This window comes from Brachyhypopomus gauderio, chromosome 17 (genome assembly GCF_052324685.1).
Source record: "Brachyhypopomus gauderio isolate BG-103 chromosome 17, BGAUD_0.2, whole genome shotgun sequence".
Taxonomy (NCBI): Eukaryota; Metazoa; Chordata; class Actinopteri; order Gymnotiformes; family Hypopomidae; genus Brachyhypopomus; species Brachyhypopomus gauderio.
In genome coordinates, this window is record NC_135227.1 from 20,202,514 (window position 1) to 20,218,586 (window position 16,073).

The 16,073-nt window shown below is 46.7% G+C and overlaps 1 protein-coding gene across 2 annotated transcripts in view; it reads right to left on the reverse strand.

Moving 5' to 3' along the window:
- chrm3a (cholinergic receptor, muscarinic 3a) overlaps positions 1–15,702 on the reverse strand; it is a 107,484-nt gene extending 91,782 nt beyond the window's left edge. For both annotated transcript variants that reach the window (XR_013121794.1, XM_076977654.1), the window contains exon 1: positions 15,334–15,702. The gene's annotated coding sequence lies outside the window, so the exon portion shown is untranslated. The remainder of the gene's footprint in view (positions 1–15,333) is intronic.
- Between the last annotated feature and the right edge of the window lie 371 nt (positions 15,703–16,073).

The window sequence follows — 16,073 nt, forward strand, 5'->3', positions numbered from 1 at the left end:
AGCCATGCTTTGATTTGGGAGTGAAATGTACTGCAGAATGCTAGTGGGTGTGGTTGTGAACGGCAGCTATTAGGGACGTTTCCAGTCCTCAAAGAAAAGGAGACCGTGAAGTGTGTGTGTAGAGTGTGTGTAGAGTGTGTAGGCATGTGTGTGTGTGTGTGTGTGTGTGTGTGTGTGTGTGTGTGTGTGTGTGTGTGTGCGTGTGTGTGTGTGTTAGAGTAAATGACTTCAAGAAAAGCCCCATCAGCTCATGAAAGCTCTGATTGCCTCAAAGTTGCATCACAAGGGCACATCAGCTTTAAAAAAAAAAAAGCCCAGAGTCTTAGCAAATCATTTCCCAGCATTCTTCAGTGCTGGGCAAACACCACGGTTAGACACACCAGAGCGCGGAGCACGAGAGGCCTGCCATCCACAGCACAACCCCTGGGATGAGTAGCTCACCACATCGTGTGTGAGCATTCGCTTGGCCTGCCGTAGCAGCGCGGTGAAGGAGTCCGGACGTGCCAGACACGAGCTCTCTGAGTGTGTGAGAGAGGACAGGGAGGAATGATAGGGGAGGGAGAAGGAGAGAGAAGGACAGAAGAGACAGAGGAGAAGAGAGAGAAGGAGAGAGGAGAGACAAGAGGGTAGAAGAGAAGAGAGATGGAGAGTGGAGAGGAGAGAAACAGACGGAGAGAAGAAAGAGACAGAGAAGAAAGCTGGAAAGAGAGGAGAGAAGAGAGAGATGAATGGAGATCTGGAGAGAGGAAGGGGGAGAGAAGATGAGAGGTGAAGAGTGAGAGACAGACAGTAAGAAGAGTGAGTGAGAAAACCCACTTCCATGAACACAATAAATGGTGTTGTGGTGTAGTGAAATCCCAGATCCTGCAACTGTACTGCTGGTATCTAGACCAAACAGGGTTTGTAGACCCAGCACACCTCCAGAACTCAGTCTGTACCAAACACTCCTCCAGAACCCAGTCTGTACCCAGCACACCTCCAGAACTCAGTCTGTACCAAACTCTCCTCCAGAACCCAGTCTGTACCAACACTCCTCCAGAACCCAGTCTGTACCCAGCACACCTCCAGAACTACTATACACAACAGGGGATGTGTATATTCAGGTATAATTGTTAGGTATCATTTGACTTTCGTCTAGTGGTTTTTCCAGCTTAGAGTACCTTGTGTTCAGGACTATCTATTCTACCTTGGAGATTCCAAGCAACTACATAGCACTTTTGTAAGTCGCTCTGGATAAGAGCGTCTGCTAAATGCCATAAATGTAAATGTAAATGTAACTCTGTCTGTACCAACACTCCTCCAGAACCCAGTCTGTACCAACACTCCTCCAGAACCCAGTCTGTACCAGCACACCTCCAGAACCCAGTCTGTACCAACACTCCTCCAGAACCCAGTCTGTACCAGCACTCCTCCAGAACCCAGTCTGTACCAACACTCCTCCAGAACCCAGTCTGTACCAGCACTCCTCCAGAACCCAGTCTGTACCAACACTCCTCCAGAACCCAGTCTGTACCAGCACTCCTCCAGAACCCAGTCTGTACCAACTCTCCTCCAGAACCCAGTCTGTACCAACACTCCTCCAGAACCCTGTCTGTACCAACACTCCTCCAGAACCCAGTCTGTACCAACTCTCCTCCAGAACCCAGTCTGTACCAACACTCCTCCAGAACCCTGTCTGTACCCAGCACTCCTCCAGAACCCAGTCTGTACCAGCACTCCTCCAGAACCCAGTCTGTACCAACACTCCTCCAGAACCCAGTCTGTACCAACACTCCTCCAGAACCCAGTCTGTACCAACACTCCTCCAGAACCCAGTCTGTACCAACACTCCTCCAGAACCCAGTCTGTACCAACACTCCTCCAGAACCCAGTCTGTACCAACACTCCTCCAGAACCCAGTCTGTACCCAGCACACCTCCAGAACCCAGTCTGTACCAACACTCCTCCAGAACCCAGTCTGTACCCAGCACACCTCCAGAACCCAGTCTGTACCAACACTCCTCCAGAACCCAGTGCCAGTGTCATCATGATTCAGGCCCTGTTCCCTCATTAGCTGGTTGGTGTGAATGTGTGTTTCAGACATTTTGGATCCAGTCTGGCTAGATGCTGTCATGGGTCACCATGACTCAGGTGGCCAGACTGACCGTCTCTTCCTTTCTTCGTCTTCTTGGCTAGACTGGCTGCGATCAAAGAGCGCCGATAATCTCCCTGGAAGATGGATACAGATGGTCCCATGGAACTGGATACAAAAAATGTATATAAGAAACGTATTATATGTATTTCCACACATAAAGCTACACATAAGGGGGGAGGGGCACTCGGGCGGTTCACACTTGTACTGCATTTCAGCTCCTGCACCAAGCCATCAGGACCACAGACCTCCCTGTGCACTGAACCTGCTTTGAGTCCCTACAGAGCAGGTTGGGAAACTTCCAGACAGCATCCACAGTGTCAAGTCAAGTCCCACAGAACTGCAGTGACGTCTGCACACCAAGCCCTTTAGGGCAAACATGTCCCAACGTTCTGGACGATTTGCATCTGTCTAAGAGACAGACAGTGTACAAACTGATGGGCTGACCCCTCACTACCCTTACGACCTTTACTTGACCCGCTCACATCCCGGCATTCACTGACTCTTGTGGTTCCGTGTCCGCCTTTGCGTCCGTGTCTATGTCCGTGTCTGCGTCTGTCTCCACGACCTCTCTAACCCTAGCAGGGACAAGATCGGGTGTGTGGGAGAGACGGCGGCGTCTCCCTGACCTTCCCTGTCCTCACACCTCGCCCCACGGCTGACTGCTCGTCTTCCACAGTCATGACGGCCCTTCGGTCCTCCGAGCTGTTAGAGCACGCAAGAACCAGCAAGAACACACAAGCCGACTGTAAGAACCTGCAAAGCCCCACAGCACAGCTGGTTGAGACCGCCTCATCTGAAGGCTTTTGGTCTTGTGGATTAGGAGAAAAATCACAAAGACACGGGCTATGAAAACAGTGAGTAAACAAAACCCTTTACTCCTAATAAACCAGCTGAACTAACATGAACGTTGCCCGTGACACCAGGTCGAACTGGAGTCACCTGGAAAACTAGGAGCTGTTATTGAACTAAGGTCATCACTGGCCCAAAAATAATCAAGCCTGAAATGAAATGTGAATGAGCTTTAGAATAAGACACGTGAGGCGGTGAGATGTGGACCAACCTGTTCTGCTCCATCTCATCTTCACGAAAGAACACGGTGCACTTTGGGAAGAGTCCGGCTCATATTGGTGCGTTTCACTGTGATCCGGATGAGAGAATCCAGAGAGACACGTGGTGCTAAAACCACCAGCTTAACCAGAGCTGGAGCGAGAAGATCCACTCACACCTGTTCCCACTTCCAGAGCTGCCAGAGCAGCCAGAGCAGCGGGCTCTCACGCTGAAACACGCTGACCTCCACACTCACCCCTGTACACCCAACTGGACAAACTATCTGTGAAGCTACGTGTAATGAAAAGTTCTGTTTGGGGTTTTGTTTTCGTTTTTCTCATTCAAACACAGTATGACGGTTCCCATGACACCAGCACGTGGTTTTGTTTGTGTTTGTTTGTTTGTATCCGCCCCTCTAAGCTTCTCTCCTCCACTCTTCTGTGTCCACACCTGGCTGATTAACTCCTGTAATTCTATGTTTTTAAACCCAGTGTATTCCTGTTTGTCTTTGCTGGATCTTGATTGATGTTTCTTTGTGTTTTGTTTTCGAGGTTTAAAATTCCTGGTTCATAGTTTCATGATATCGCCTGCTGGGTGATTGTTTACTGGGTCTGTGATTTTGGACAATCTCTGAGTGATGATTCCTGCACTGCCCTTTAAGACATCACTCACTCACATTTAAAGACATCACTCACTCACATTTAAAGACATCACTCTCTCTTGCGTTCCACCTGTCTCCGTTTTCCTCGTTCCATATTCACTCAGATGCCGATTACTGTGTCCATTCCTCAGACACACCTACCTTACACCCGCCGTGCAAATCAAACACGTCAGCGCTGTCTCCAGGCTGCATGAGGCAGCACACGTGAAGAATTGCACGTGTGCGTGTTGGTGCGAGCAGCTAGCCTTACCGGGCCTCCTCAACCCACCAACCCTGATCTCACTCACTTGAATCCCTTTACAGCACCAGGGTTGTAACTTATATTTAGAAACTGCTTTTAATGGTGAACATTTGCCACTTGATCTTGAATTTGTGTCCACAGCTGCTGGCAGATGACAGATGAACAGCGCCAGCATGAGCTGAACGGCTGGACCTGCTTACGTTACGTTACCAAAATCCAGGGCCCTGGATTCAGATACAGAGCTCTCTCTCACTCCTCTTTCTCTCTCTCTCTCTCTTTCCTCTTTATTTCTCTTTCTCCCTCTCCCATTCTAGCTCTTTAGCCTCAGAGAGCCTGCTTCTCTCTCTCTTTCCTTGCTTCTTCTTCATCTCTCAATGCCACTAAACAGGATTTATCATCCCTTAATTACATCTGGGAGGACTGCTGTCTGCTACCAGTTGGTAATCAGCTATGGAGGGCGGGAGGTCATCCGCTTTGGTTATTTTTGAATCTTTGGTTGGTCCAGTGGTGCGACCATGCTGACAGTCTGCGTGAGAGGACGGCTCAGGGTAACTCTGCTCACGACACACACTGGTCACACTGGTCACACTGGTCACACTGGTCACACTTCCAGGAGGTTGTGATTATGCTTATCAGGCTTTTGATCATTTGTGGTATTGCTTGGTAACATATGTAAGTTATCGACAAAGTTCTGCTCATAAAGCCTTTTAGAAAACTGAAACGGTTATTTATAAGGTACGGTCTGTTTGGAGTAAGCATACAGACAAACTTTACAACAGTACGAGTACACAATGCAGACCCAAACAGACCCCGGCGTGCCGAGGTTTTGCAAAAAGAAATTCGGGTGCTGCAGATGATGAAACTATAAACGGAGATTTAGATGAACTACAGAAATCATCAAGTCAGGGCAGCACGCACTTCTTGTCTTGGTTAAAGTTACAAATGCATTATTATTATTTTTGCTAAGCAACTGGCAGTTTTCTGCGTACCGCTGGTCTCATGACCAGGTTCATCTGTCTCTTGGCGTGGCTCTTTAATATGCATGACCTCATTTACATGTCAAATAGGTCTATTTACAGCATTTGGCAGATGTCGATTTTGATTGGCTTTCACCACAGGTGAATTTAAACAGTAATTAGCGCCACAGTGACTTTATAAATATGAATTAAATACTGTGTCGCACATTTGTGTGGCAAAGCACACTAACAATCAGGTTTTATGAATCAAGTACTCCATCCTCCCTGTTCATTGTGTGCTCTTCAGAGAGACACAGATCACTGTTCACTGTTTACTGCTACACTGTTTGCTGAGACATAACTGAGACATAACATTTACTGTTTACTGCACTAGTGGGAGAGACTGTTTAGTGGTGACTGCTATACTCATAGATCCAGTTTGCTCACTACACACATTTACGCATTTTACATATTGTTGCAATTTCACAATTGCCAGCAGAGCCCATGATATGGATCAAATGAGAAAAACTAAATTAAAGATCCAATCAACATGACATGGTAAATGTGAGGTGATGCATGGTGCAATAAAGAGGCAATAAACATTTACATGAAATAGTAAAACACTAAATATCATTTATATTTTGGTCTTTTTCTTGACAGTATGAATAACTAGAACTGAACTGACAGCAGACTGTAGAACAGATGACGTAACGGTGATAAAAGTTTATTCATTTCTGACTCATTTCATTTCTGATGAATCTAATGCTCAGTTCGATAAGGTTTGCTTTTTAATTTTTTTTTCTGAAGCAGTCCTCCAGAGGTTTGATTCCACATCCCTAATGAGCAGACCAAGACTAAACAGAACAAACCCTGGAGAACAAACCTGGGTGTTGAGTGAAGTGTTTAGAGGAGCTGGTCCTTCTCTTGATAGCCTGAGGCTACAGGTGAAGATCACATGAACATAAGTAAGAATAAAATGATCTGCATTCATAGAACAGAAAGATCTACACGATGAGCCAATAATAAACATTAACTGTGTGTAGGACCTACTGATCCTGTTGGACCCCCCTGGGGCTGACGAGGGGTGAGAAGGTGAGGAGTCTCTGTCGTGCTACTGATGGGAGGGGAGGAATTTTAAGGAGAGTCTCCTGAGTCTGGGGAGGCGGGGTCACGCCAGAGATGGCCAAAGGGTGAAAGCACATGCAAATGAGATCCACAGGATGCCACAGGACAGATCCAGAAACCATGGCAGCTGCATCATCCAGCAAGAAAGCGCTAAACTCCATATGACACTAGAGTAACACTTCTTTAACGTAAAGTTTACAACGTTAATAAACAGCTTTCCCATTTGTTTGTCTGTAAGTACAACACAGTCTCAAAGACACAGCACTACCTCAGTGATCACTATTCCAGCTTGGACTGTCATGCAAAACATTGGAATAGCAAAAGCAATTCTGCCGTTTTCCATTTGGGTTTGAAACGAAAACAAAATAGGATGTAATCACAACATCGCACAATTTGTTTTCAACATTAATGTGAGGTAAACAGTGAGGCTACGTCATGAACAAACATCGACTGTCTCTGAGCTATATCATGACCAGGACCAAAGCCCAGAGAACACCAACACACACACACACACACACACACACACACACACACACAGTTGTGGTTTGACATAGTGGATGGGGTCGGTCACGTTATGCTATTTAGAAAGGTTTAATTGCAGTGAACGTTTCACCCATTTTTACATGATTAATTAATTCATCTTTAAATTGACACTTTCCCATCACAAGAGGACAAAGACACCAGGATCACATGACCACACATGACAGGCCCGTAGCCAGCATTGTGATGGGGGGGACCCTTCGATCCCCCCTGGCTACGGACCTGCATGATCACATGACCACAGGAAGACGCCATGGTGGATATGTTAGTGTCCTCACAAGACAACTCATTTTAGGATTCTTATACAGCTTTTCAATTTTTCAAGATAAACTGTTAAAACATTTAATTCCATGCTGTATAGCTAGATGACATTACCCAAAACATTTCCCCAAGCCGTAAAAAGACAAAAAAACTCATTTCAATTTCAACAAACCTCATGGGTGTTTTATTATTTCAAAACACTGAATAAAACATTGTCTTCCTCTTTGGTGACCCTGTTATGCTAAATGGCTACCTTTGTGAGGGCTTTCATGTATTTTGGAGGGTTCTGGGATGTCCCCTTTATGGTCATGGACGAGAACAGGGTGAGACGTCCCCTGAACGTCATGGAGACGGCTCTGCCTTCAGGCATGCAAACAAAAATAATAATTACATTTTAAAAAACGGTAATTCAATTTCATATTTTTGTAAATACAAACATGTATGTAGGAACATTTTGTTTAGGTTTAAGAGGCCTGTTCAGCCTGCATGCCTGCCTCCAGTCAGGGGCAAATCACCACAGAGCAGTGGGGGCAAAACACCACAGAGCAGTGGGGGCAAAACACCACAGAGCAGTGGGGGCAAAACACCACAGAGCAGTGGGGGCAAAACACCACAGAGCAGTGGGGGCAAAACACCACAGAGCAATGGGGGCAAAACACCACAAAGCAGTGGGGGCAAAACACCACAGAGCAATGGGGGCAAAACACCACAGAGCAGTGGGGGCAAAACACCACAGAGCAATGGGGGCAAAACACCACAAAGCAGTGGGGGCAAAACACCACAGAGCAGTGGGGGCAAAACACCACAGAGCAGTGGGGGCAAAACACCACAGAGCAGTGGGGGCAAAACACCACAGAGCAATGGGGGCAAAACACCACAAAGCAGTGGGGGCAAAACACCACAGAGCAATGATTTTAAATTATTTTGCAAGTCTTTACGAAGACAAGTAGGCAATGACTATGAACTGCTTTTTTTCCTGAAAACCTGCTGCTAAGGCACGTGGCAAAGCACCCACGGTTCTAACAGCACATCTCGAGGTTCCCAGCACACCCACGGCTATGAAACAGTCTTGACTGATGGGCCTTTTCTCTGTGTAAATAAGACCTGTGCCTGTCAAAGACTGGTGACATTCATTAACACAAAAGGTGTTTGTGTTTCAGTTCGTCCTTCCAAATTGGCCATTTGAATACAAACAGAATTGAATCTTTTTTTTGTTTTTGTCCGACTAAAAACTACATTTTTGAATTTGTCATGTATTTACTTTATTTCCTTTCTTATTGTGTCTGTTTATTAATAAAAAAGCAAACCAATCAGTACACACATATATATATATATATATATATATATATATATATATATATATATATATATATATATATATATATATATATCTATCAGTATGAAGTTATCTTGGGCCTTTGCTGTCATGCACTCTGTACACTTGGATTATATCAGGATTATATTTGTCAGAGGAGCGTTTAATGAAGGGGGGATTATGCAAGAGTGTGAGGATTATGTCTGAATCATTGTCTCTACCTACTGTTCCTCAAGAAGAGTCTGCTTTAATATGCTGCCAGACACACACACACACACACACACACACACACACACACATCTGGGCATTCCTATCGAAGGGCCTGATTAGCATCACCTGTCTGCTCCCCAAGTCACTGGATTTGCAAGAACACAGCAAAGGTGTGAAAAAGAACTGGAGGAGGAATCTAATTAGCAAAGGTCAAGGGAAGTGGAGAATTGAAGGAATGCCATGATGAACTGAAGGGCTCCACCAGACCACTTAGCCATGGAGCGACCTTAGAATATGCCACAGTTCTGGAAACAAACCAACAAATAAAGACACGCAAATCTAAACCAAATAGAGAAAGAAAGGAAAGAAAAAGACAATCTCAATGTGATTTAATAATTTCTCATTATGCATCAAAGCCCCAAACATTTAGTCCAATGAGGAAGAAGTGGAGGAGGCAATTTAATAGACCACGCTATCAGATTCATGAATATCATCTCATTTGAAAGGCTGAGCAGGAAATAATTAGCCTGCCAATTAGTCGAGTCGTTTCTATTTTCCTCCGCCGTGACTGAGGTGATCCCCTCTGCTCGGTTCTGCAGGCCTTCTGCCATCTACAAACACACAGTGTGCTGACATGACGGAGTCTTGAAAAAGAAAAGCTGAGCGTCCTCCAACAGTCCTGGCTCCAGGCTCACGGTCAGGGCACAGAGGGTCGTCCAACTGCCGCATAATTCATCCGAACACAGACTCTTCCAAATCAGGAATCTTCTAACGTCTGATCTGACCTGGCAGTTCACTAACAGAATTAAGACACTGATGCAGAAACAGAGCCAAGCAGCATCCATACAACACTGCCAGGAGAAGAGAGTCTCTGACAGAGTGAAGAAGGCCTTCTTCCTCACACTCTCCACTCCCTCCTCACACACCCTCCTCACACACTATACACCCTCCTCACACTCTCCTCACACTCTCCACTCCATCCTCACACACCCTCCTCACACACTATACACCCTCCTCACACTCCACACTCTCCTCTCCCTCCTCACACACACACCCTCCTCACACTCTCCACTCCCTCCTCACACACCCTCCTCACACACACTATACACCCTCCTCACACTCCACACTCTCCTCTCCCTCCTCACACACACACCCTCCTCACACTCTCCACTCCCTCCTCACACACCCTCCTCACACACTATACACCCACCTCACACTCTCCTCACACTCTCCACTCCCTCCTCACACACTATACACCCTCCTCACACACTATACACCCACCTCACACTCCACACTCTCCTCACACTCTCCACTCCCTCCTCACACCCTCCTCACACACTATACACCCTCCTCACACTCTCCTCACACTCTCCACTCCCTCCTCACACCCTCCTCACACACTATACACCCTCCTCACACTCCACACTCTCCTCTCCCTCCTCACACACACACACACCCTCCTCACACTCTCCACTCCCTCCTCACACACCCTCCTCACACACTATACACCCTCCTCACACTCCACACTCTCCTCACACTATACATTGTCCTAACACACACCCTCCTCACACACTCCACTCCCTCCTCACACACACACACACACACACACACACCCTCCTCACACACTTCACACCCTCCTCACACACACCCACCCCACACACTCCAGTTGCTTTCTGCACTGTGCAGTAAGACGTGCAGGTCACCATGTGTTGATGGCCAAGCATCATGTGACATCACTAGTGTTATACATCAATCAAAAACACCACGACACTACTGAAAAACCATGTGTCTCCAGTAAGGAAATATTTGATGGTTTATATGTGTGTGTATACTTTGTGAAGAGCTGATCTTAGTGGCTTTGAAGCACACATTTTGCCCCATGATCATCTGTTTGATCATCTGTTTAAGATGCAGTACTCTACTTTTGTAAACCTCTGTTTTTTTCTGCAGACAGATCTCACCAAATGTGATCATATCAGGTTTCAGACAGGTCTCACCAAACATCAGCACTTCAAATGTGAGAGCATTAAACAGGTCTCAGGCAGGTCTCAGGCAGGCCTCAGACAGGTCTCACCAAGCGTAAGCACTTCCTCTGGACTCTCAGATGGCACAGCAGCAGAAAAACAAAACAAAATAAATAAAAAAACAAGAAATCAAACAGGTGTGAAAATAAACCAGGTATTTAAAGAGGGTTTCCTGTGCATATGGAACACATTAAAGCGAGGCAGCACATTCTGAGATAGAGAAGACGTCGCACACAAGCGTTTGCCGGCATGCTTGACTCAACCGGAACATTTTCCAGAGAGCTGACGTCCTCACGGAATCTAAAGCATCCAGCAGGGAGAGTCCGCATGATCCAGCGCATGACAGCCTGGCTTTTCTAGAGCGAGGAGCCGCATGACGTGAATGTGTGCAGGGAAAATCACTGAAGCACACGCAGCCGTCTCCATAAACGACTCTTCGGTGTGAGGACATGTGCCGGGAAACGTGACAATGATGGGAAACGGGAGGACGTGTGATGGGAAAACGAGTGTGTTTGCCAGGTCACGTGAGGGTGTTTGCCAGGAAACGTGAGGACGTGTGCCAGGAAACGTGAGGGTGTGTGTCAGGAAACGTGAGGGTGTGTGCTAGGAAACGTGAGGACGTGTGCTAGGAAACGTGAGGACGTGTGCCAGGAAACATGAGGGTGTGTGTCAGGAAACGTGAGGGTGTGTGTCAGGAAACGTGAGGACGTGTGCCGGGAAACGTGCCGTCATTTATAAGAGGTATGACGCTACAGAGAATGTCAGGTACACCTAAGAGTGTGTCCTAAGAACGTGTCCTGAGAACGTGTCCTGAGAACGCGTCCTAGCCAACAGCAGGAAGAGCTCCCAACTCCAGCTCACTGGACTCACGCCAAACCCTAAGTACCAAAGGCCCCTGAACACATTATCCTCTAGAGGACAGACTATACAAACTCATTACAAAAATACAGCTACTGAGGTGTATTTATGACCACACACACACACAGTTCCCAAGACAACCCCTCACTACAAACGATGATGGTTTAACCCTTCGGTTTTGTTGACCTCATGTTTTTTACTTTAGTGTTCCCGGTCTTCAGAGACCGGTCTGTTTTAACACACAAAAAATTTTTTCACCACCTTGCAAACATAGGCATAACGTGTGTGTGTCTGTAGGTGTGTGTGTAGGTGTGTCTGTGTGTGTGTGTGTGTGTGTGTGTGTGTGTGTCTGTGTGTGTAGGTGTGTGTGTGTGTGTGTGTGTGTGAGTGTGTGTGTGTGTGTGCGTGTCTGTGTGTGTTTAGGTGTGTGTGTGTCTGTGTGTGTTTAGGTGTGTGTGTAGGTGTGTGAGTGAGTGAGAGTGTGTGTGTGTGTCTGTGTGTGTGTGTGTGTGTGTGTGTGCACGCGCGCATGTGAATTCATGCACATGAGTGGCATGTCACACTCAGATCAGATTGTGCCTTGCAAACATAGGCATAACGTGTGTGTGTCTGTGTCTGTAGGTGTGTCTGTGTGTGTAGGTGTGTGTGTGAGTGAGTGAGTGTGTGTGTGTCTGTGTGTGTTTAGGTGTGTGTGTGTCTGTGTGTGTTTAGGTGTGTGTGTAGGTGTGTGTAGGTGTGTGAGTGAGTGTGTGTGTGTGCGTGTGTGTGTGTGAATTCATCACACTCAGATCAGAGTGTGCCTTGCAAACATAGGCATAACATGTGTGTGTGTCTGTGGGTGTCTGTGTGTGTGTCTGTGTGTGTGTGTGTGAATTCATCACACTCAGATCAGAGTGTGCCTTGCAAACATAGGCATAACATGTGTGTGTGTGTCTGTGTCTGTAGGTGTGTGTATATGTGTGTGTAGGTGTGTGTGTGTGTGTGTGTGTGTGTGTGTGTGTGTGTGTGTGTGTGTGTGTGAATTCATGCACATGAGTGGCATGTCACACTCAGATCAGAGGGCCCTTGCAAACATAGGCATAACGTGTGTGTGTGTCTGTGTGTGTAGGTGTGTGTGTAGGTGTGTCTGTATATGTGTGTGTCTGAGTGTGTGTCTGTGTGTGTGTAGGTGTGTGTGTGTGAGCGAGTGAGTGAGCGAGTGAGTGTCTGTGTGTATAGGTGTGTGTGTGTGTGGGTGTCTGTGAGTGTTTAGGTGTGTGTGTGTAGGTGTGTGTGTGTTTAGGTGTCTGTATAGGTGTGCGTGTGTGTGTGTGAGAGAGCGAGTGTGTGTGTGTGTGTGTGTGTAGGTGTGTGTCTGTGGGTGTGTGTGTGTCTGTGTGTGTAGGTGTGTGTCTGTGTGTGTGTGTGTCTGTGTGTGTAGGTGTGTGTGTAGGTGTGTGTAGGTGTGAGTGTGTATGGGGATGTTTTCTGTCTCATAGATGAATATATTCTGAATACCCATTCACTTGCTGTGATGGTCACGCTTGACCGGCAACAACACAGATGTAAAACGTTGGTTTAAAACACTCAAAATTCAATGAAAAAGATGATCATCACTTTTATATGTTCCAGTGCATAGTGTGGAGGATGGCATAAGGCCTTGCAGCAATCAGATGTAAAACACAATATTTATGAGTGGTTTAAGTTGTAAATCGGTCAGATTTGACCCGAACACGACAGGAGGGTTAAGACAGCACAAATCCATACCCGTTACTGTGTCTGGATGGCAGGAACCAGCATGGCTATGATGCTTCCCCAATTAACACGTATTATCTCATTAGCCAGCAGATCATTAGCTAACGTGCATTCTCACCTGGTGAGGCACTGATGTGTAATGCGTCTGAATCCACGGGTTCAGCTCCCCAGGGCTGTGGGAAGAGCTCCACGTGTGAGAAGGGAGGGTTCACTACAGCCTCACCTCCACATGTAGCCGAACCAATAGCAAGTGTGTGTGTGTGTGTGTGTGTGTGTGTGTGTGTGTGTGTGTGTGTGTGTGTGTGTGTGTGTGTGTGTGTTTCATAGTGGGAAAATGAAATTCAAACCATGTGGATTGGATATTTCAGTTCAGTAACTATCTAGCTGTATTCCAGTTCAGAAGATTTAACTCTAAATGGCAGATTGCAAAAAGCAGCCTGTGATGATTCTCGCCCACATAAACAGCAGCCTGTGAGATTACTCCGCCCACATAAATAGCAGCCAGCAATAATGCCCCACCCACTTAAACAACCTACAATCATGTCCCACCCACATAATCCCAACCATCATCACCTGTTTTCGCTGACCAATTAAAATGTTTATTAAATTCTTTCACACATGTGTTTTCTGGCAAAGCTATGCACATGGTAAAGTAGCAGAGAGAATATCAGTGTACAGACTGCTGTGGTGGGAACAGGCTGTGTCCAGAACTTACACACCGACCTCATGACCCTAACAAGTTCACTCAGATAAACAGGGTCATACGTTTACCACAATCTACAGAGATTTCAAAACATGGTGGGCTTATTATATTGTCAGCAGGTTAGCCAAGTTTATTGGGGTGATTCAGAAGGCTATAATGTGGCTTAAGGCATGTGAGATGAGAAAGTAAGACCAGAAAGAGAGAGTGTGTGTGTGTGTGTGTGTGTGTGTGTGTGTGTGTGTGTGTGTGTGTGTGTGTGTGTGTGTGTGTGTGTGTGTGTGTGTGTGTGTGTGTAGGAGAGAGAGAGAGATGGAGAGAGGTAAAGAGAGGTGGAGAAAGAGATGGAGGGAGAGATGGAGAGGGAGATGGAGAAGGAAGGTGTGTAATGTGCATTTCTGGCATCTCCTAGAAACCTCAATGTTTCCCCTCTCTCTCTCTCTCTCTCTCTCTCTCTCTCTCTCTCTCTCTCTCTCTCCCCCCCCCTCTCTCTCTCCCTCTCTCTCTCTCATCCCCCTTCTGTGTGCCCTCTCCATCTCTCTCAACAGAAGGATGCCCACAATCGAATGAACATTAGAGGCAGATAAGTCTTCATACATCACACAGCAGGCGCAACACTTCATCACCTACTGTGTCTCAGTGCCTTCATCTGTCTGTGATCGCAGGCTGCTTCAAATGAACCATACAACACACGAACTCAAGCACTTTAGCAAGTACAGCGTCAGGACAACGGAGAAACAGTTCTCAGGTAACACAGGTCTGGAATCAGCGCTAATGTCGGGCATCACTATTCTAGTGAGTACAGTTACGTGGATCGGGCCCTGGGACACGGAATTAAATTATCCTGATGTCGAGCAAAAAATAAAAAGATATCACCGGTCACACCGATCACAGTAAGAGCAACAAAACAAAACCAGTTTGTTTTTAAACACACACACACTCGTGTCTCATTCACGGCAAACCGACTCCCAAGAATGAATGAAATGTCTTTGTATTTTAAAAATAATGGTGTCAAATCTCCGCGTTTTTGCTCAACACAACCTGAGCAGGTTCGTGCTCCTCTATTTCGGAACATTCCTGTACCCCCCCCCCCCCACACACACACACAGACGCAGAGCAGTTCTCTTATTAAAACGGCAAGAATCCATCATTAATAATCATTAAGAATTTAGTGCGAAACGAAATCAATCAATGAAAACTGGTGTAGTGCCTGAAGATTTAAGTGGCGCTAATTTTTCCCCAAATATCACGAGCAGCGCGTTAACTTGGTGAAGTTTAAGGAGATTTATACGCAACAGGATGTGAAGCATGTCGCATTTTAAAAGATGATCAAAATGTATCTCGTGTTTTACAGCAGAACTATACACACACTCCCCAACACACACTCCCCAACACGAGACATCTGCACACCCACACAGCGGCACACGTGAAGTTTCGACAAAGACCAACACAAGAGAATGAAGCGTCCAGATGTTCCAACAATCACGTCCCACTTTTCTGGACACTGTGAGATAAACATCATCTTACCTTCGCAAAGTGCACGAGAGGACTTCACATCCGTTCGAGGTCACGCGCGCAGTGTCCGAACTTGCTCAGTCTCCACAGACGCGCGGCGCCTCCACCCGAGAGCGCAGCGCCTCGTCTCGCTACGTGACTGCGGAGTCTCTCCAGAGGAGCGCGCGGTAGCCTCGCGCTCTCCGCGCCCCCGGTGTGCGCAGGTCGGCTCCCCGTGCAGTCGCGCGGACAAACTGCCACACCAGTGGAATGTCCTGGAGCGCACGAGAGCGCTCCTCGTCCCGGCGCGGTTCCTCTGATTGGCTAAGGTGTTGGTGACGCACCAGCAGGTGGCAACCCAGGCGCGTGAAAGGCCACTGAGCAAGAAGACGAACGCGCGAGACTCTCCGCCACCATTTAACCGTTTCACGCTGATGTTATCACAGTGGATGTCATTTAACGTGTTTGGCTACACACTGATATGGTCTGTCAGTCGTTAGATTAGGGCTTAGCAAGGCATGGCTAAAAATAAAAACTGCACTTTTATACTAATTCTATGCAGAGCAATTAGGGTTTTATTACTCAGACGCTCAAATTTCTCCCCGCGTTGTGCATAGGCTATAGTAGCGAAGTCGCGGAGGAATCTGAGTATCGTTTTTGCTGCTCAAGTAACCGCTCTTTTTATCGCAGCGCAGTAATAAACTATATTACATAATAATAACAAGCAAAAATAATAACAAGCAAAAATAACGACGTAACAAAATAGGAGAATA